A 20,543-nucleotide genomic window follows, 5' to 3' on the forward strand; every position below is an offset into this window, starting at 1 on the left:
AATTGGCATATATTTACAAAGACAGTAATTAAATAACATATGCATAGAGTGTTTATAGGTAGATAGTTTAGTACTTGGTTACAAAGTTTCTAGATACTGTAAGCTCCAGTATCACAATTATTATTATTTATAGTTATTATTATTTAATATTTTATTTTTTTATTTTTATATTTTTATTAGTATGATTATTATCTTTAATATTATTATTATTATTATTATTATTATTATTATTATTATTATTATTATTATTATTATTATTAGTATTATTATTATAAATATTGTTTTTTATATTAATAATAATATTATTATTATTATTGTTATGATCACTATTATTATTATTATTATTATTATTATTATTATTATTATTATTATTATTATTATTATTAGTATTAATATTATAAATATTGTTTTTATTATTATTAATATTATTATTATTATTGTTATGATCACTATTATTATTATTATTATTATTATTATTATTATTATTATTATTATTATTATTATTATTATTATTATTATTATTATTAATATTATTATTATTATTATTATTATTATTATTATTATTATTATTATTATTATTATTATTATTATTATTATTATTATTATTATTATTATTATTATTATTATTATTATTATTATTATTAGTATTATTATTATTAGTATTATTATTATTTTTGTTACTATTATTATTATTATTATTATTATTATTATTATTATTTTTATTATTATTATTATTATTATTATTATTAATAATATAATTATTATTATTATTATTATTATTATTATTATTATTATTATTATTATTACTATTATTATTATTATTATTATTATTATTATAATTATTATTATTCTTATTATTATTATTATTATTATTATTATTAGTATTATTATTATTATTGTTATTATTATTATTATTATTATTATTATTATTGCTATTATTATTATTATTATTATTATTATTATTATTATTGTTATTATTATTATTATTATTATTATTATTATTATTATTATTATTATTATTATTATTATTATTATTACTATTATTATTATTATTATTATTATTATTATTATTATTATTATCATTATTATTATTATTATTATTATTATTATTATTATTTTCATTATTATTATTATTATTATTATTATTATTATTATTATTATTATTATTATTAGTATTGTTGTTATTATTATTATTATTATTATTATTTTTATTAATATTATTGTTATTATTACTATTATTATTATTATTATTATTATTATTATTATTATTATTATTATTATTATTATTATTATTATTATTATTTTTATTATTATTATCATTATTATTATTATTATTATTATTATTATTATTATTATTATTATTATTATTATTATTATTATTTTTATTGTGTAGTAAACGCTAGCGGTCAAAAGATCAGTTGCGAACACTGTTTTTCACTATTCAGTTGGGCAAAAAGCACTTGGCTTTTTTCTCGCAACGTTAGCATAAGCTTCTGTGACAGACAACACCTGTCCATAAGGATTCACAGTTTATGTATACAACGAAAAGATTAACTTCATGAGTAAATAAGTTTACTGCCACGGTGTAACAAAGTTCTAACACGACGATACTGCATTCCATATGGAATGATAATATTAGTAATAAATTTTAACAGTGTTTATAAAAATAGGTGTAATACTTGGTTTCATACATACTCCACAACACTTCCCCTGCTGTGAAATTGATATTAGTCGAATATCAATTTGTTAAGTTCCTCCATGTCCTCTGTATTGAGGGATGAGATGGGGCTTTGTTCCGAGGTCTTGGTTGCTGGGATAGTGTTGATGTCGTTGTGGTGCGTTTGTTGTGTGTTGTAAGTTGTTGTTGTGTTTGTTTGTGGTTCGTTTTCGATGTCTGAAGTTGAATCGTGTTCTGCAGTTTGGTGGTGCTGGTGGTTTTCCTGTTGGATTGGTGTAGATGAGTGTTGTGGTCGTGAGGTTGTGAGATTCTGCTGTGTGGTGGTGTTGTCCTGTGTGGAGACTTTTGGTGGGTCTGCTTTCTTTATTGTTATGATTTTTGCGTAGTCTGTGTCTGTGTCTGTGGTTTGTTCCTCCCGTGCTTGGTTGCTCGCTTTGATTCGGTCTACCACGTTGTCGATGTTTCTTTTTTGGGATTTGGTCAAGAAGTCATTTGGGGATGATGAGGTTACTATACGCATGGGACTTGGTGTTGACGAGTCTGAGGCGAGATTTATTATCTCAATTGTTTTGGAGTTGCTTAGCGCTGAGAGATCCATATGGATTAATGGATGTTGCTTCTGTGCCGGTTGCTGTAGTCTTTTCCTTGCGATTGTGAGTTTGGTCTGTGCGATTGCTGCCTCTCTGGCTTTTTGCTCGAATGCTGAAGTCTTATTTCTTGTTGGTCGCATCGTCTTCTTGGATGGTGAGAGTGCCTTTCTTTTTCGTTCAGTTCGTAGTTTTTGGGAGTTCCTGTTGAGTTTTTTGTTGGATGGTCCTGCTTGATATTGTAATGGCTGATTACTTTCCATGTATGATGTCCTAGGCCTGTCCTGGTTGGATCCTTCTTCGCGTGCTTTGGGTGCTCTCACTGGGGTGCCGGGTTTATTTTGGTCCGTAATTTGCTGTGTTCCTGTCAGTTGTGCTTCCCTCTGGAGCTGTTTCTTCTCCTCTAAACAGAATTTACGTATTTTCTCTCTATTTCTATTGTATTCTCGCACTGACTTATATGCGACGAAGTGTATTAGTTGCGGTTTGTTTTCTTGTGGTTGTGTGGGTTTTTGGTATGTTTCCGTTGCTATAGCTAAATCGCTTTTTCGGATTCGTGTGTTTGTTCTATTATGTGTGTCGATTGATATTGTCGTTGGTGTGTAATCAGTTATGGTTCCATCTGGAATTATATTCCATAATGGTTTTAATGTTCCCCTTGGTTCAGGTGCTCTTCTCATTAATGTTTTTCTGGCTACTTCTTTTCTTTTGTTTAATAGTACGGATGTCTTATCTCCGAATGTTATACTTAATTTATCGGGTGTTATCTTAATTGGCGATATTTGCTTACGTTTGGACTGTCTTTGTCTTGCTAGGGGGATTGTGTCCGACTCCGCGTCTGAGTTTTCTGGCGTATTGTACTGTATGTCCAAGTTTGGTTCGGAGTCCGAGAAGTTCCACATTGCTTGTTGGTCTAGCATTGGGAGTCTGAGGATCTTCTTGTCTAAATAGAATTCCTTTATGTTACTGTATGTGAGATTTTTCTTGTTAGGGTGTGGGACTATATTGCTTGTTTGTGTGTCTGGTTTTCTGCCGAAGTGTGCTTTGAATGGTGTAATTTTTGTGGTTGTGTTTGGTATCAGTTTTATGTTTTCTATAATTGCGGATATTTTGCTTGCTAGTGTTTCTTTTGACCAATTGTTATCTACGTTTATTGCTGCTAGTCTTCTTTTTATGGTTTGTTTTAGTCTTTCTACCTTTCATGTGCCTCTGTGATCTCCCGTTGGAGCTAGTATTAGTCTTATGTTATTATCTTTACAGAAGATTTCAAAGTTTTTTGCTTTGAATGCTTGTGCTTGGTCGCACCTTACTGATTTTGGTATTCCGTGAATTTTTATGTATTCTTTTAGATAGCTTACGGCTGTATCTGTGTCACAATTGTTATATGTTTCCGCGTGGGGTATCTGGAATATCTGTCTATTGTTACTAATATGTAAGTGTCTTTGTTGTTGTTTGTTATTAGGCCTGCAAAATCCATTTGGATTTCTTCGTTTGGTTCTGATAGTGTTAGTAGTGATGTCTGCTTGTTTTTTGGAATGCTGGGTTTTAAGTTTTTACTTGTCTTTGTGCACTATTTGCATCTTTGCGCTAGCACTACTACGTCCCGATGGATTTGCGGATACCATATTAATTCGGCTAAATAAATCATGCCGGCTTGGCCTGGGTGGGTTTTGTGTACTGAGTCGATAACTGTTTTTCGTAATTGAGTAGGGATATACTTTTTGCCATCATAGAGAATGCATCCATTTGGATTTACTGAAAGATCTTTTCGGAGGCTGTACCAGTATTTAGAAAAATTTTTGATTGCGTTCCAGTCTTGCAGCTCTATAAGTCTGCGCATTTTGTTGCTGGTTGTATCGTTTTTAATTGCTTCCGCTATGAATGATTCGCCGAGGACTTTATGTAAGTTTAGTAAGTAATCTGGTGAGTTTTCGAGAGTAATTTCGTCAAAGGGATTTTTCACAATGTGGGGATTCAGTGGTTTCAGTCCTTGTCCAATGTTAGATATACAATCTGTTTGGGTGCCAATGGTAATGGCTTTGGGGGGCGTAATGGAGTTTGGGGTTTGGGGGTTGTCTGATGGGGTGTTAGTACGGTCTATTGATGACATGTTTTTCTTGTTTGGGCCACGAGGTCTTTTTGTAATTTGTTGTTCAAATGTGTTAATGCTGGGTTTATTTCTTGTACAAACGTTTACGAAAAATGGATTAATAGAGAACGAATGTTTTGTGCTACGAAAAGGCCTAAAAGCGGTTTGCTTTGTTTGTTTTTGTTCACTTATCTCTATTGCGTCATTTTGTGCTGGTATAATTGCTGCGATCCTATTGGATGAATTTTTGTCTGCTTTCTTTAGCATAAATTTGAATGAGTCGATGAGTTTAATGACAAAATTTTTGTCCTCTTTTGATACTGGTATTGGTGTTGAAGTCGGATGTCTACTGAAGTAGTCTGCGAACCCCATGTTTTTTCCTGCAAAATGTTCTACTGAAAAATTAAAGGGTAAAAGTCTATCTACCCATCTTGTTAGTCTGCTTTGATATGTTTTATTTCCCCTATTATCTTTTAGTGCTGATAATAGGGCTTGGTGATCCGTTTGGAGTGTGAAGCGTGACCCGTATAGGTAGTATTTAAAGTGTTCTAGTGACCATACTCCTGCTAGTAACTCTAATTCATTTATGCTATATTTTTGTTCGTAGGTGTTTAAAAATCTACTCGCGTATGCTATTGGATGCCATCCGTTATCGTATTTTTGTTCGAGGCAGGCTCCTAATCTTTCTTTACTTGCGTCGCAGCGGACCCCTGTTGTTCGGTTTGTGTCGAAGTGCTTGTTTTCTATTATTTGTCTAATTGCGTTTTTTATTTGGTGGAATGATTTTGTGTGTTCTTCATTCCAATCTAATTTGTTGTTTTTTTTATTTTTTCTTTGCGTGAAAGTAATGGACGGAGTGGTGCTGATATCTGTGATAGGTTGGGGATAAATTTTTGTAAATGGTGTATGCTACCCATTAGCGATTTGAGCTGTTTTAGGGTTTTTGGTGGGTCCATTTTTATGATGGCTTCCGTTTTCCGTTCCGTTGGTAATATTCCATCTGGATTTATTTTGTATCCCAACCATGTTATTTCTGTGACTGCAAATTCGCATTTATGTAGGCTTATCGCCAAGTCTTCTTTGTCTAACCGGGCGAGTACTTTATCTAGTTCATTTTCATGGTTTGTAAGTGTCCCTTTAGTTATTATTATTATATCATCTAAAAAAGCATGTACTGAATTGATGTTTGCTAGTGTAAAGTTCATTATTTTTTGGAATGTTGCTGGCATATCTGTTAGTCCATAAAAGCCGTTTATGAATCTGTACGTTCCTGTAGCGTTTCCTCCCAATATGTTGAAGTTGCAATGTTTTTGTGTTCCTTCGTGTAAGGGGACTTGGCTATATGCGTATTTTAGGTCTATTTTTGAGAAGTATAATGTTCCTGTTTTTTGTTTAAGTTCGCTGATCTTACATGCTATCGTGTCCATCAGGTGATCTATACTTTGCATTTAGTATTTGTTTTTGGGAGTAGCGTCATTTAATTTTTTTGAATCTAGTGATATTTTTATAGATTTGTCGTGTTTTACTGTGATCACTATTGGACTGATAAATTATTCGTCAGAGCATTTGTCTAATTTAATTATTTGTTTGTCTTCTATGAGTTTATTTATTTCTCTTTCTACTTTGTCTATTAGATGGAGTGGAACTCGTCTTCCTTCGTGCTGTGTGGGGTGGAATGAATTATTGAAAGTGGATTTTGCTATGTGGATTTTTTGATTTTCCAATTCTTGTACAAAAGTGGGGGTATTTTTCGAATCTCCATTTCGCAATGTTGTTTTGTATTGGTTGTATGTTATGTATTTTCTCACGTGGTGTTTTGTAGGATAATTCGATCCCGAGTTTTTGGAGGGTGTCCCTTCCTAGTAGGTTCACTGTGTTTTGCGGGATAACAAGGATCTGACAGTTGTGTGCCGTTGTGTTGCCCGTTACTAGATCCAATTGGATTGAGTAGTCTACTTTTATTTTGTTATTGTTGAAGCATCTGAACTCTCCGATGTTCTTATCCTGTTAGACGATTTTAATGCCTAATTTTGTTATTAGGTGTTGTGCGGTGCGCCATGAGATGAATGATCGTGGGCTGCCTGTGTCTACCAGCCAGTTGATGTCTTCTTCTTTATTTTTTGTTTGTATCCAGAATTCTCCTTGTTGGTTTTTGTTAAAGTCTTTTTTGGTTACTGTAGTGAAGTTTAGTGATTGGATAAAATTTATGGAACTCCAGTTTTCCATCATTTCTCTGATATAGCATGTGCTCTCGGGTTCGATTGTTTTTGTCTCTTCTTCTTCTTCCTCTTGGATTGACTCATTGTCAGGAATTGATTGTATATTCCGGACTAGTCTTGTGTTTGTTTGTTGTTGTGTATTGTTTTGTTGTTGGCTTTTGTTGTTGTATGTTTGGTTGTTTCTTTGTGTATTTTGTATTTCCGATCTTCTTGGTGGCGTTTCAGATCTGCAGACTTTGGCGTAGTTTCCTACTTTTTTACAGATGTTGCATATTGTGTTTTTTGCTGGAAAATTATCGAGGTGTCCTTTAATGAATTTGTATCCACATTTCCAGCAGTCTGGGATTTTGTTATTATTTGATGGTGTGGGGAGTATGCTTCTTCTTTGTGTTTGTTGTTTTTTTCTTTGTATTAGGTTGATCCCGGATCCACTTGGACTTTGTGCGTGGGTATTGCTTATCCGTTGTTGATTTTCTTGTCCTCTTTCATTTGTGATTGCGTAATGTAAAGTTTCTAGGGGGTCTCTATCTTCTGATAGTAGATCCATTTGGATTTGCGGGTTCGACATTCCCTGTATAAAAATACTTTTTACCAAGCGGTCTTCTAAGTCTTCCCAGTTGCATAGTGCTTCTTTTTGCTTTATCCTTGAATTGAATTGTTCTAATGATTCGCCTGGTTTCTGTGTGTATCTGAAAAATTGGAATCTGTGGAATGTTTCGTTTCTGATTTCTTTAAATGTGTCTTGTAATTGTATTACTAGTGCGTCTGTTGTACATTTGGATAGTGCTGTGTGTGAATTGCGCTGTTGGAATATGTTTGTTCCTTCTGTTCCGAGTGAGGGGTAGATTAACCTTTTTACTTTGTTATCGACTTCGTCCCATTTTGAATTGTCTATCAATGGACCCTGGTCCTCTACTACTTGACATTGGTTTTTCCAATCGACTTTTCTTTTAATGTTTCTCTGTTCTCTCTGTCTCTTTTCTGCTGTTGTTTCGTCAGGAAGTGTTGGTTCGTAGATTGGTTCCTTTGGATTATCTAACTCTTCTGCGGTTGGTTTTGGTCTCAGTAATTTTTCTACCTGAATGTTCTCTTTCGACGAAATGGCTAGTTTTGTTGTTGTTATCCAATTTTCCCATGTTCTTGTGGGTTGTGCTTCTTTTCCCCAAAAAAGGGCTACGCCTATTGTTGAACGTGTTAATGCTGACTGCGCCATGTTGTGTAGTAAACATTAGCGGTCAAAAAATCAGTTGCGAAGAGTCAATTCAGACTGTTTTTCACTATTCAGTTTGGCAAAAAGCACTTTGCTTTTTTCTCGCAACGTTAGCATATGCTTCTGTGACAGACAACACCTGTCCATAAGGATTCACAGTTTATGTATACAACGAAAAGATTAACTTCATGAGTAAATAAGTTTAAATTAAGATTGCTGCCTCTTTCGCTTTTTGCTCGAATGCTGAGGGTGTATTACTTGGTTTCATACATCCTCCACCACAATTATTATTATTATTATTATTATTATTATTATTATTATTATTATTATTATTATTATTAATATTATTATTACTATTATAATTATTATTATGATTATTATTATTATTATTATTATTATTAATATTATTATTATTTTTATTAGTATTATTATTATTATTATTATTATTATTATTATTATTATTATTATTATTATTATTATTATTATTATTATTATTATTATTATTATTATTATTAGTATTATTATTATTATTATTATTATTCTTATTATTATTATTTATTTTATTATTACTATTATTATTATTATTATTATTATTATTATTATTATTATGATTATTATTATTATTATTATTATTATTATTGTTGTTATTATTATTATTATTATTAATATTATTGTTGTTAGTTTTATTAGCATTATTATTTTTTATTAATTTTTTATTATCATTAGTATTAATATTAGCATTATCATTACTATTATTTTTTTTGTTTTCATTTTTATCATTATTATCATCATTAGTGTTATTATATATTATTATTTGTATTATTATTATTATTTTTTATTCCTGTTATTATTTTTTTAGTTTTATTATTGTTATTATTCCTATTATTTTTTATCTTGAGACGCATAACACAAGAAAAGTGTTGATAAAAAAACGACTGTTCTTAAAAAAATTGTAAAACTTTGTTTGAATGAAACCGTTTCGTGGAAAACATTTAATTAGTTTTGTTTCCTCTGTAGAGAAAATGCTGGGAAAAGTTTACAGGAAATACAGTTTTGTTTTTTTCCTTCAAAATTGTTCGAATGAAGTGTTTTATTAATTTGGAAGCTCACTTTTAGTTTGAGATAAAGATTTACTGTAATACCATTCGAGTAAAGCATTTTGTGATTTCATGCATCAATTTCTTTCTGATGCATCAAATTGGTTTACAAGTTATAAATTGTATAACCTATCGGGTAAACATCTGAAACGGAACTTAATCTTTCTATGAGGGAAAGAATCTTCTGAAAGAATCTATGAGGGAAAAAGCAACAATTTTATGAAATTGGTGGACATTTGATGTGATTGAGTTTAGCACTTCAAGAACTATACTTTCTGAACCCACAGAAACAAATCTTATTAACAGTTCCAAATATCACAGAGCATAACTGAGGCTATTGTTTTCATTGCAAAATGAAATTTAAAATTGTTCCATGAAAAAGTCAATAACAACTAAAAAGCAGTTATATTGCTAAGTCAAGGTTGGACAGCTCCAATTATAATTTTGAAAAATTTGACATTTTGTTTGTTGCTTTGTCTATAGCTTGGGTTTTTAAAATGAAGAAGCAGTTTACTTAGCCCGCATATAGGGCGTAGAACAAAAACTGTGAAGGTTATGAAAGAATTGTGCTTCGTGATTATTTTCCCGACTATCAGATATTTTTTTTTGAAATTTGAGCTCCCGTTTGGCGCTGTTAAAAACCTTGGGTAAACCGAAACCTAAAGAATTAACTCACTGAGACGAAATTGATGGGATAAATGGATTGGACCTTCATAGTGAGTGGAGAATTTAATTTCGAAATTGGTGTTAAAAGTAGCGACTCTGGGAGAGAATATAATGGAAAAAATAAAGATGAAATAAGTAACTAAGCTGAAAGTTGAATGTGCCAAATGAAGAAAAATCCTGGACCAGGATCCTCAAAATTTGTAAAAATATCTAAATTATACTACCGTCCAGATGACATGCGGGATTTGTCACCACTGTTCGCAGTTCAAATTTGCTCAGTAGGGCTTCTTGCGTGCGTTGATACAAGTGCTCTTATTCAGACGTCTGTTATACTTTGCCTTCAGTTTGATCATATTAAACGCCCACTTTGCAACATAAAACGTGCTTCCACCCCCTTGGACTTTAGTGCACGCTGCATTAAGTGGCAAAAAGCTTAATTTTACAAATACCCACTCTATGAATACTGTTTTCGGTTGTCAGCGGATGTTAAATTTACTGAAAAACTGCTCAATTTCCTCAATATGGGTTTAATATTTCATAACTATCCACGCTAGGAACTCTAGTTTCAACCCAAAAAACAAAGAAAATGTTTCGCAAAATTCTTTTGCCAGTATTGGGAGCCAAGAATTAAAGCCAATCCGGTGCCGAGCTGAATGGAAGAAAATGAGGATCAGAGCCGAATGCTTAAATTTCATTAGCCGACCAATCTGATTTGTTTAAAATAAAATACAACAAATCTAAGAAATGGCAAATTAATCAGTTGTCATTCCTAGATTATAAATGGTGTTTGACCATGTTATACTTCACTCGGCCTTTCTCTGGCCGGAACCCGGATAGACATCCGTTGCTCTATTTTCTTAGTATTCTTCACAAAAATGTCTTTAAAGTAACGAGTTTAAGATCAACCAATCAGAGCGAGGGAAAAATTTGGCTTTAAATATCGTTTTATGGCACTCTGTTCTGCGCTCGTTTGGCTGTACCGGCTTCCTCCCAAATATTTCCAGGAGCAAATTTCAATGTTAGCGAAATTTTGACCGAAGCAGTCTCTGTTAGGCTAAATCATGAGGTGAATTTTGTTATTAATTAAGCAACAGCGAATAAATATAACAAAAAGTCCTTGAGTCATAATATGTTCAAATGCTAATCAGGGGTTTGACCTTTTATTACACAATAAAAGCAAAGACTTGAAATCCAGGAAGCCGTTGATAGTTGACCTTAGATTACATAATTTACATCCTGAACACTTAATCGGTAATCAAAATTGTTGATTGGAATGCGATTTTTTTCCCTTGTCCTATGATGCAGCATGATCATAAACTTACAACGGAAACCGATCAGTTCTAAGATGACTGGTAAAAAACGCTATTAAATTGAAATTTATTTTTTTGTCTGCACAGACTCTTACCTTCTGTACCCTTCCTTTTGCATCGAAATGCACGCGAATTACAAAGACTTGCTGCGCTATTCATTTAGCCAGAACAGTTTACAAAATTCATGGCGCTCATGAAAATGGCAGACGTACCAAAATATAGAAATGTTATCGCTGGCCAATCACAGTTGAGAAAACGGTAATATAGTTTTCTGATTGGCTAATTGCTCAACAGATTCTGCATGTTTTAAAATATGATATGAAAGTTAACGTAGAATTGCTCCGAAAATGCAATAAGCCGAAAGAGAAAAATTATATTTTTGGGGGAAATTGGTCTCACTTTTGGTTGTGATAGATTCATATCAATTCCCACGGGCCGCTGAGGCATGGCGGTAAAAAATGTAATCTAGAATTAGGCTATATCCAATTTAGACTAATTATCGCATAAAGGTACAGTGTTTGCAATTTCTCAATCAATCACATTCGTTGAAAATTTCTACACTTTGGTTCATCTATTTGTTAAGACGTCACCAAAATTCATCAATATTTTGCCATTTTTATTCAGAATGAATGATACTCAGCTTTAACACAAATAACAACGACTTATATTGATCTATAGCCACAAAATATTGTCCACCCCATGCGCTTTGATATGGGCAAAAAATTTTAAAGACAGTTAGTTCCCACGTGTAATAGAAAAAAACTTAGTAATGTGGGATCTTTACAACAACTGCCCCCCTTTTGCAACAGGGGGGCTATTCTTGAATAGAATTTAGGCAAGCCATTTATTAACCAATCAGAGACTACTAATACTTTTCCACGCATCCACATACTATGGTAAATTGAATAGAATAAAATACGCCATGGTATAGCAACTAGCCGAACCGGAATACAGGGCGAAAACAATTTCCGGCTGGCGGGTCGGTGGGCGGGCTTCGCGCGCGTCGCGGCTTCACCGCGATAACCGACCCGCGATTTCTCGATTACATCCCACAGCGTATGAGAGGCATGGCCATGAACAGCGGTCCGCAATTGCGCTTAAACTATTATTCGGCTATCTAAACTGTAGGCCAAGTAATATCGTGGTAAAGTATAGCACAGAAGGGGTGGCGATTCTCTACTAGGTACTAGGGGGGGGGGGGGGGGCAATTGTTGAAAAGATCCGTAATGTGAAATAGAATAGATTGATAAAGATTAATATTGTGACAATTTTTTTTTAAAAAACGTTTAAGCAAGGTATATAATGTCATCAACGATTACCAAGATTTCACAAATAATCTGTATACTCTTCAATTAACATATTGAGCTCAATCCTTGTCTTATTATTAATGTCTTTGTAATCTAATGGTGTTGAGACCCAATTGAATATCATTTTTCGTAAGATGAGTGCCAAAAATTTACTATGAATAAAACATAGTGTGTTAATACTTGCGATATACTTGTACAAACGATAAAAAGCAGCAAGCTTTAAAGTATCACCTTGTTGTTGGAATCGGGGAAAAGTCTAATCTTAATGCAAACCCACGTCAAGAACTGCAAACTGCCCAAAAGGCACAGGTGTGAGATTCTGTATCAACCCTAATTGACGTAAATGACATATAAATGTGTAATTATGGCCGACTTCTGTTACCTTCTTGGCCATTAATTGCCCTCTCAAATTTCTAATGCAGTGAACATTACCAAATTGAAATTGTCCATTAGATTGACGAAAAGCCATTTTGTGGAATCGGCCGACCAATAAGTGAAACTAGAATCCACAAAATTTGTCTACTATACAAAATGGACCAAATGGTCTGTTTTACTTTGCTGGAGGCTCGTAATGATATGCACGCTGAACTGGGAAAATTTTTGGACCTCTTCAACAAATATTGAAACTTTATGGAGAGAGAAAATTTGGGAAAACAATGTTTTCATCGCCAGCACAAAAAAGTAGATACAAGATTTATACTGACAACTATAGATCATAACCAATATTAATAACAAAAACCAATAAATTATCGCAGCCGCTGATAAATTTTTGAAAGAATATGGACCGTTTTGAAAAAGGAACTGGACGAAATGGAAACAAATGGACTATTTTTCTGCAGAGATAAATGGTATGAAGGAAGTGAAATTTTGCAAATGTGAAAGAGAGCTCTTGTGTTTGAGCCATTTAATTAGATTTTACTTGAGGAAATTGTACGGGAGCGAAGAAACGTCGTAGCTGTACTAAAGATAAAATGAAATATTTAAAAGGTATGAAATGGAGTAGCAATTTAGCTCTAATAGGCTCTTTTGAGAGCAGGACAAACTAGGAAACACAAACGCATTTCAGGAGAATACGATGAATTTATTTCAAAAACAATGGCACAGCCATAAATCGTTGTTTGTAATAAGGTGGTAATGGAAAGCATCCAAGTGATATATTTGTTGTTTTCGCCTTCAAAAATGGCGATTAATTGAGCAGATTTTGTTGTTCAGGTGATTTTTATTTTGTTCACTCTTCAGCGACACTTGCTCTGTTTTTCTTCAGCTCTTCTTCACCTTTTAATTCCCGTAATTCTGTTTCAATCAAAAGATCCCCTTCGGCACACACACACAACGGGGGGAAGGAACAGCAAAAACAATAAAAAGGAAAAACGAAGATTGTGACGACAAATGGGAAATTGTGAATTATGGAAAAGGCGTTTCCTCTCCTTTCTCCTTTCGCTTCCCAATTTTCACCGCAAATTTTACCACCACTCTGAAGGTTGAAGCTTTTCTTTACAGAAAATTTCCATTCTTTGCCTGTTTTTCCCCGCCGTACTCACGTTTTGATCAGTATTTTTCAAATGGCTGAAGCGTTTTCAAAGACAGTCGGCAAATATACTAAGAAGCAATTTTGTGTGAGCCACAATTCAGAACTTTTTTCATGAGTTTCAGGGGATTTAGGGTTCGTGCACTGTTATTACACGACCAAAACTAAAAACAAAAAAAGTTGAAAAATCTAATAAAAGTTTATTTATTTGTGTTCTTGGACGCTCGGCTGCTAGTCAAAAATCTATTCTGTTCTGTCCAATTTGAGACGAACAGAAAACAAAAAGCGAACTCCAAAAAATATTACGCAGAAAACTCATTTCTTAAGAAAAAATGAAACTTTGTTCAACAAAAACTGATTATGCTGTATATTTTTCCGTCAAACTTCTAATGACATCTAAAAAATAGAAAAATAGGTCTCTCATAAGCAATTGTAATCAGTGCTGAAATGAGGACGCTGTCATATAACGACCCAATAGACGAAGTCATGATGAACGAAGTAAAGCCTGGTCATTAGTATTTTCAACCGAACCAAAAATGAGAGCCTTGTAGTATTTAACGTGGCATGCTCTCATCATTTTCAAGTTCTCATTGTCTGGATGCGTCTTTTCATAGGTAATTATGACGACTTCAATGTGACCTCTAGAGGAAAGACCGCTATTATGATCAAGGTGTTGAATAGGAAGCTGAAGTATGAAAACATTCAGATAATACATTCCACAAGTATCCAGGAAATAAGAATATAGGCAACGTCGTAACTTCAGAAAAACTCACTTTTCCTACCAAAAATTGTGAGAAGCATGGCGGATAGTTAATACTGAGCCAGAACCATCTATACCAAAGTACATAAAACCACAAAAGAAGCAAACTGCAAATGAATAATCAGTCTTGTGCGATGGAAAACTTTATACTCCACACCAAAACGATACGCACCAACTATTGAGACAACATCGAGGAAGGCTTCTGTTTGCAAAGTTTTCAATCGTGACATTTTTGTTGCAAAAAATCGAAAGTGACATTTTTGGTATTTGTTTGCAACAAAAGTATCACGTTTTTGCTACATTGTGTTCAAACAGATAAAAAGCATAGTTTATCTCATAAAGTTGCAATGCAAGCGAACGTTCGAAAAACTCCTCACATGCAAATGAGCAACAAAGTGCTAACCTCTGCATGTTAAATAATTGAACTTTGACCTTAGAAACGTTCGATAGCGCTGCAACTTTATGGGACTAGCCGTACTGTTGTCTAAAAACAACAGTTTATCGAACATTGAGCAATTAGTTTGAGAATGAGGCTGCTTGAATGAAAAAGCAAATTTTTAAACACCTCCATATTTTTCTCCAATTGTACATTAAATTTATGAATCACGTTGACACTTTTTGTCTTTTAGTTGTGCAAATGCAGAACCAACTGCTTAAACAAATTTTATTCTTTAAATAAACTTTAAATAGGTTTGTCGCCTTTGTAGTAGTGCTACTACATACAACACCAAACTCGAACATTTTTAATGCTATATGATGCAATCTTACTGTGCTATTGCCGTAGTATATGTCGACATAGTCAATCAACCAATCAGGCTATGCCAGCTGGCAAGCAAAATAAATCGGCACTATAAGAAGCTGTAAATTTGTACTAGAAGCACTTTTTCCAACTCTGCCAGGATACCATCTACTCGCTGGCGATTCAGGTCAAGCAACAAAGGCAGCGCCGCCAACAACAGCAAGCTCAGCTGATCGCGGAGGCTAAATGCTTAGCGATATAGCTCAAGCCCTAAGAGCTAATGCTCAGCTTTTTTCATCAAATTATTATTGCATACAATTATGTGCTGTATTAGATAGTGGTGACTGTAATTAAATACTTGTTTCGAATTCAGCATCTCATTATCCACGTCTATTTCCTACCCTAAAATCTGATGCGCCGAGCAGCAAAAACCTCACACCGTAAGATCCTGAGATTTCCTTCCCTTCGTTAACTGTTACCACTAGTTTCTTCATTTTTTTCCCTGGGATGATAAATTTTTAGCATTGTTTTTTGCCGTTGTCAGTAGTTATTAGTCTGACTTCGGACTAGGATGTTCAATTAATCAGTCAAATATATTCGTTCATTTTTGAAAACGCCAAAAGGCGTTGAATCACTTTGTTTGCCTAAAATGGCTTTTCGGTGAAGCAGATTTTTCCGACACATTGGTACCTGAAGATTATTGAATCATTGCCGTGGCAGATGTGTCAACAAAATACAATAACTGGATGCAACAAAGCGGTAAAAGAAGAGAACGATATATGTATCCAACAGTAAAGAACTGATATTCACAAAATGAAAAAATTTGAATTTTCTCAGAACAGGGATGAGATGCAGCATTGCTGCTACATACAACACCAAACTCAAACTATTTAGTGCTTCATGCTGCATTCTTACTGTGCTATTGCTGTAGTACATGTCAACATGGTGAATCAGCCAATCAGGCTATGCCAGCTTGGCAAGCAAAATAAATCGGCACTATAAAAAGCTGTAAATTTGTACTAGAAGCACTTTTTCCTACTCTGCCAGGATATCATCTACTGGCTGGCGATTCAGGCCAAGCAGTCGAGGAATAGAGGCCAACAACAACAAGCTCAGGCACGGCGGCTAAATGCTTAGCAATATAGATCGAGCCGTCAGAGCTTAAGCTTAGAGCTGACTTTTCAGTGCGGTTGTTACATAATTTCAGCGCATTTCAGCACGTTTCAATGCTTGTTTTACAAAACAATTCATTTTTATTTTAAAATCAAATTAATTAAGAAAATGCTGGAAATCCTTGGAACAGTTGTTTAGGTGATGACTAACAAACAGTAGATCAAAGTTCGAGTCTCAGTCAAAGCGAGAAAGGTATTATAATGACGTGAAATTCTTTAAGAAAACTCAGAGGATTTCAGCGCATTTCTTACAAACCCTCAGTGCATTTAAACAGATTTCAGAAATATTTGAAAATTCATTGTTTTTCAGCCGATTTCTTGAATAAATTTCAGAATATATCTCGACCCGGGATTGACTAAACTTACATTTTATACGTATTCATAACTCTGGCTATTGTTTTTTCGGGGGGATCGATCAAAAACCAAAAGAAAAAGCTAGAATTTCTTTGTTTAAACTTTTCCGGACGCTTTTGTTATATGCAGTGACCTATATTTTTCTGAGAAGCATTAAAAAATAATTCTTTCGGCTAGTTAAGAAGACAATCTTTGATGTATGTCCCCCAATTCACGAATAAGATAGGAATAATGTCAGATAATAAATGGGGGTATTTAGTCGATAACTTTAACACATTTTTTACATGTATTTGCTTTCGAGTTTTTCAAAGATTTTGGCGCTGATTGTGTTGCGTTTGTTCGACCTAATTTCCACTTTCAAATTGACCTAAAATTAGCCATTATTTGCCCCGGTGACACCAAATCTGAGCTCATACTGGAACCATGTTTGAAAGGTGGAGCAAAAAAAGACAACAAAAACAAAAACAATAATAACACACCTACCTGAGGCGTTTGATTGCTATAATAAATAAATTGTACAATGGCCGCAATGTGGCGACGTCGAAGAAAGGGGTACTATGGAAGAAGGAGAGGTGGGAAAGGGCGTGAAGGAAACAGGGGTGATAGAAAGGGGGCAAAGAAGCGAGATGGGCTGAACAGAATATGAGCCCAATAATTGTACGCCCTGAAGGACAGGAAAAGAGAGGGAAGCGCATATTTCTTTTCTCCCCCGCGTTCCTCCCATCCCTCACTCTCACTCTAGTTGTCCTATCTCTCACCTTGTGACGATAAACACAAAAATGTCAACTGCCCCACATTTAGCAGAAGTCCCACTTGGCATAATCTGACTGTGTTCCGTAAATCTACAGACTCTATGTGACACGCTATGTTCACTATTTAAGTAACTTATATCCTGCATAAAATATTAACCCAATGTTGTCCAAACTTAAAAAACTTAATAAGGCCGTAGTACAGCACCGCTTAGGGCTATGCGCCTAAGGCGGGTAATTGGGTCGTTTTACTTAATATTAAATTGGAGTCAAAATAACAACAGATTAGGGCGGAAATTTTGACCGAAAAAATACAACTATTGCAAAATTATACTAGCCAATTGTTTGGCATTATTGTTGTTTGTCCGGGAAAGAATGTTTCCTGGACAGCTTTTCTCTGTTGAGAAGTAAGAGGGAAAACAAGATATTCGAGATTATTCAGTTGCTGACTTGAGCGTCCTGTGTCAAAATTCAAACAAAACTTCTTAAATTTGGCTCAAATTGTACCGGAGCTATTTCCCAAAACGGTTATTTCTGAATATCGACTCCTAATATCGGAAACCTGTGGCTATAAAGTTAAATTCTACTCACTTGAAATTGAAAGGTTTAATAATGTGCTTTAGAGAAATAATTTATAACTTCAAGATATAACTTCATCAAAAAAAGGTTTTATACAAAAATAAGCGAGGAACTATTGATCGATACCAAAAAAGTGGATGAAATGAATGCCATACTATTGGTCGTGTAATTAATTTTATTATTATTTAAGCTACTACAGATAGCGAACAAAAAAAATTGTCCAGAAATAATCAAGAAACAAAAAACAAAGAATAGCAACTGTAAACTTGATGAATGAAGATTAATTGTGTGTGTAAAAGTGTAAATGACAATAATTTCGGCTAATTCACCTCAAATCGGCTAATCGAGTTGTAGTCCTGTGGCTGTCGTCACGTTAGCTGTCAACTCATTTTAGCTTCCGCTCGAGGAACTGTTGAGACTACACAGGTAAGAGAAGACAGAAGACAAGAGGGAGGAGGGTAGCTAGAAGAGGGCAGTGATAAACAGAAAAAGCTAGGAACACACAGGGAACCTATTGGGTCTTGGGGATTGCGGAGTTAATGTCGGGGGTTGGGCTAAGAGTTACGATAAGAACGAGGGGGTAGGAAAAATAGAGAAAACGATTGGGAGAATTAAAATACGGCACAATTTCCCAACTTTCCTGCCTTAATTTTAATTACGCACGCTTCATTTACACCTAAGATGGGCATGGCCTGTTACTATTTCCACGTACAACTTCTACTGAAGGAGTATTAATTCTAATTTCATATGAACGAAATGATACATGCAAGCATGAGGCAATGAACTTCAAAGGAAATCCTTCTTGATTAAGTAGAGTAGATTCTTAACGTTACTTTAGCAAGAAGGAGAATGTTAAAGCCATAACAGTAAACAAATACCACGTCCTACGCCACCGATATTTCACAGAAATAGAAAAGACCGAAATTCTTCTAAAGTTGTCAACTTTTTTTAAAAGAAAAGTAACTTTCGTCCTGTTTTGTTGTGCCGCAATGAAGCGTTTCAAAATTTGATCATCCTTGCCGGAAAGCAACACAAAGTTTTCGAGGCAGTCATGGCTAAAAATTGACCAAAATTTATTATAAATTTTTCCGATGTATTCTTTTTTATAAGCCAAAATTAGCTGCAAAACCTTATGCAGCTCTCCCTTACCAAACAATTATAGAATTTTTTAAAATCCAACTGTCAACTAACAGGGGTGGAAGTTAACAAATAGAGAGTTAGAGGAAAAAAATTGTGAAAAAGCAAAAATCCACATACACAAAGGAAGGGTAGCAAAAAGATAGGTACAGCGTAAATTCTGCCTCGTAAACATGATTTGTGATCATGTTACAAATCATGTTACAAAAGCATGAATTTTTGAACTTCTGGAGACATTTCACTTCCGTTTTATCAACTTAACAGAAAATATGGTTCGGCCACATTCTTATTCCTTTGGCCTAATTGTTGTGATGAACTTATTAAATACTTTCATATTTTGAATGATGACTACTGATGATGAAAGCGACCTCAAGGCCTCAAGAATCAACTCAACTTCTGAGACTATCCAAGTATGGAAGAGCAGCTTTTAGCGATGAAAAATGATGTTGATTACAAGGCTTTCACTGGGAAACTGACTAAGGACTGGCTACCTCGCTTGCTGAAAGAGACTTCTCTACATCTAAAAAAAGTTCATTTTCAAAAGCAATGAATCATGTCATATTAGAAAAAAAAATTCGAATGGAAATATTGATAAAAAAGATTACCGCGAAAAACATATTAAATTTAAATGTGTTGAACATCAGACTGGTGAAAATTTACACGACAAATAGAAGACAAAATGTTAAGTCAGCCACAAGCAGAAACAATTTTTTGAGACAACTCAAAGTCATTGGTCTACCTAAAAACAACGAAATATTTTTAAATGAAGGTTTATTGAAGGTCAAACAAACACTACAAAATCTAGCTGACGAAATGGGCGTTAACTTTGCTGATGAAGATTGCTTTCGATTAGGAAAGATTGATTCCACAAACCAACAACCAATTTTGGTGACGTTTCCGTCGCTTTGGGATAATAAGACACTCTTAAACAAAGCCATTGAATACAATTTGCAGCGACGTAAGCAGATATTAGTTTTACTGGAGTTATCTTTAATTGAGAAGAAAATAAGAAGCAGCTGTTGACGATAAGTTTCGAAAAGATTCAATGTGGCTGAACCAAAAATAAATTTAAGAAAGTTAATACAAAGTTAAAGCTATGACAATCAATCAAATGGTGGGTCTTGATTGAATAAATTTCTCATTCAATACGATCAATGCTCAGGTTATTGCTTCCGCAAGAAAAAGAAAACAACTGCTTAGTTTTTCTCTAAACATTGTCCGCAACTTGTTTGCCTCAAAAGAATTTGACTTTTTTTCTGATTTTGATTTGAAATTAACTATCAAAACTATAGTTTGCCATTACCAGCAGAGGAAAAAGTGCACATTGTGGAGACGTCATTCTTCAAAACAATAGTGTAATAA

General features: G+C 33.8%; 1 protein-coding gene across 1 annotated transcript in view; it reads right to left on the bottom strand.

Moving 5' to 3' along the window:
* LOC142334872 (hepatic sodium/bile acid cotransporter-like) overlaps nucleotides 1-18,357 on the bottom strand; it is a 66,363-nt gene extending 48,006 nt beyond the window's left edge. Inside the window, exon 1 of the mRNA XM_075383198.1 lies at nucleotides 18,057-18,357. The gene's annotated coding sequence lies outside the window, so the exon portion shown is untranslated. The remainder of the gene's footprint in view (nucleotides 1-18,056) is intronic.
* Nucleotides 18,358-20,543: the final 2,186 nt, after the last annotated feature.

Source organism: Convolutriloba macropyga, chromosome 2 (genome assembly GCF_964194025.1).
Source record: "Convolutriloba macropyga chromosome 2, txConMacr16.3, whole genome shotgun sequence".
NCBI classification, from domain to species: Eukaryota; Metazoa; Xenacoelomorpha; order Acoela; family Convolutidae; genus Convolutriloba; species Convolutriloba macropyga.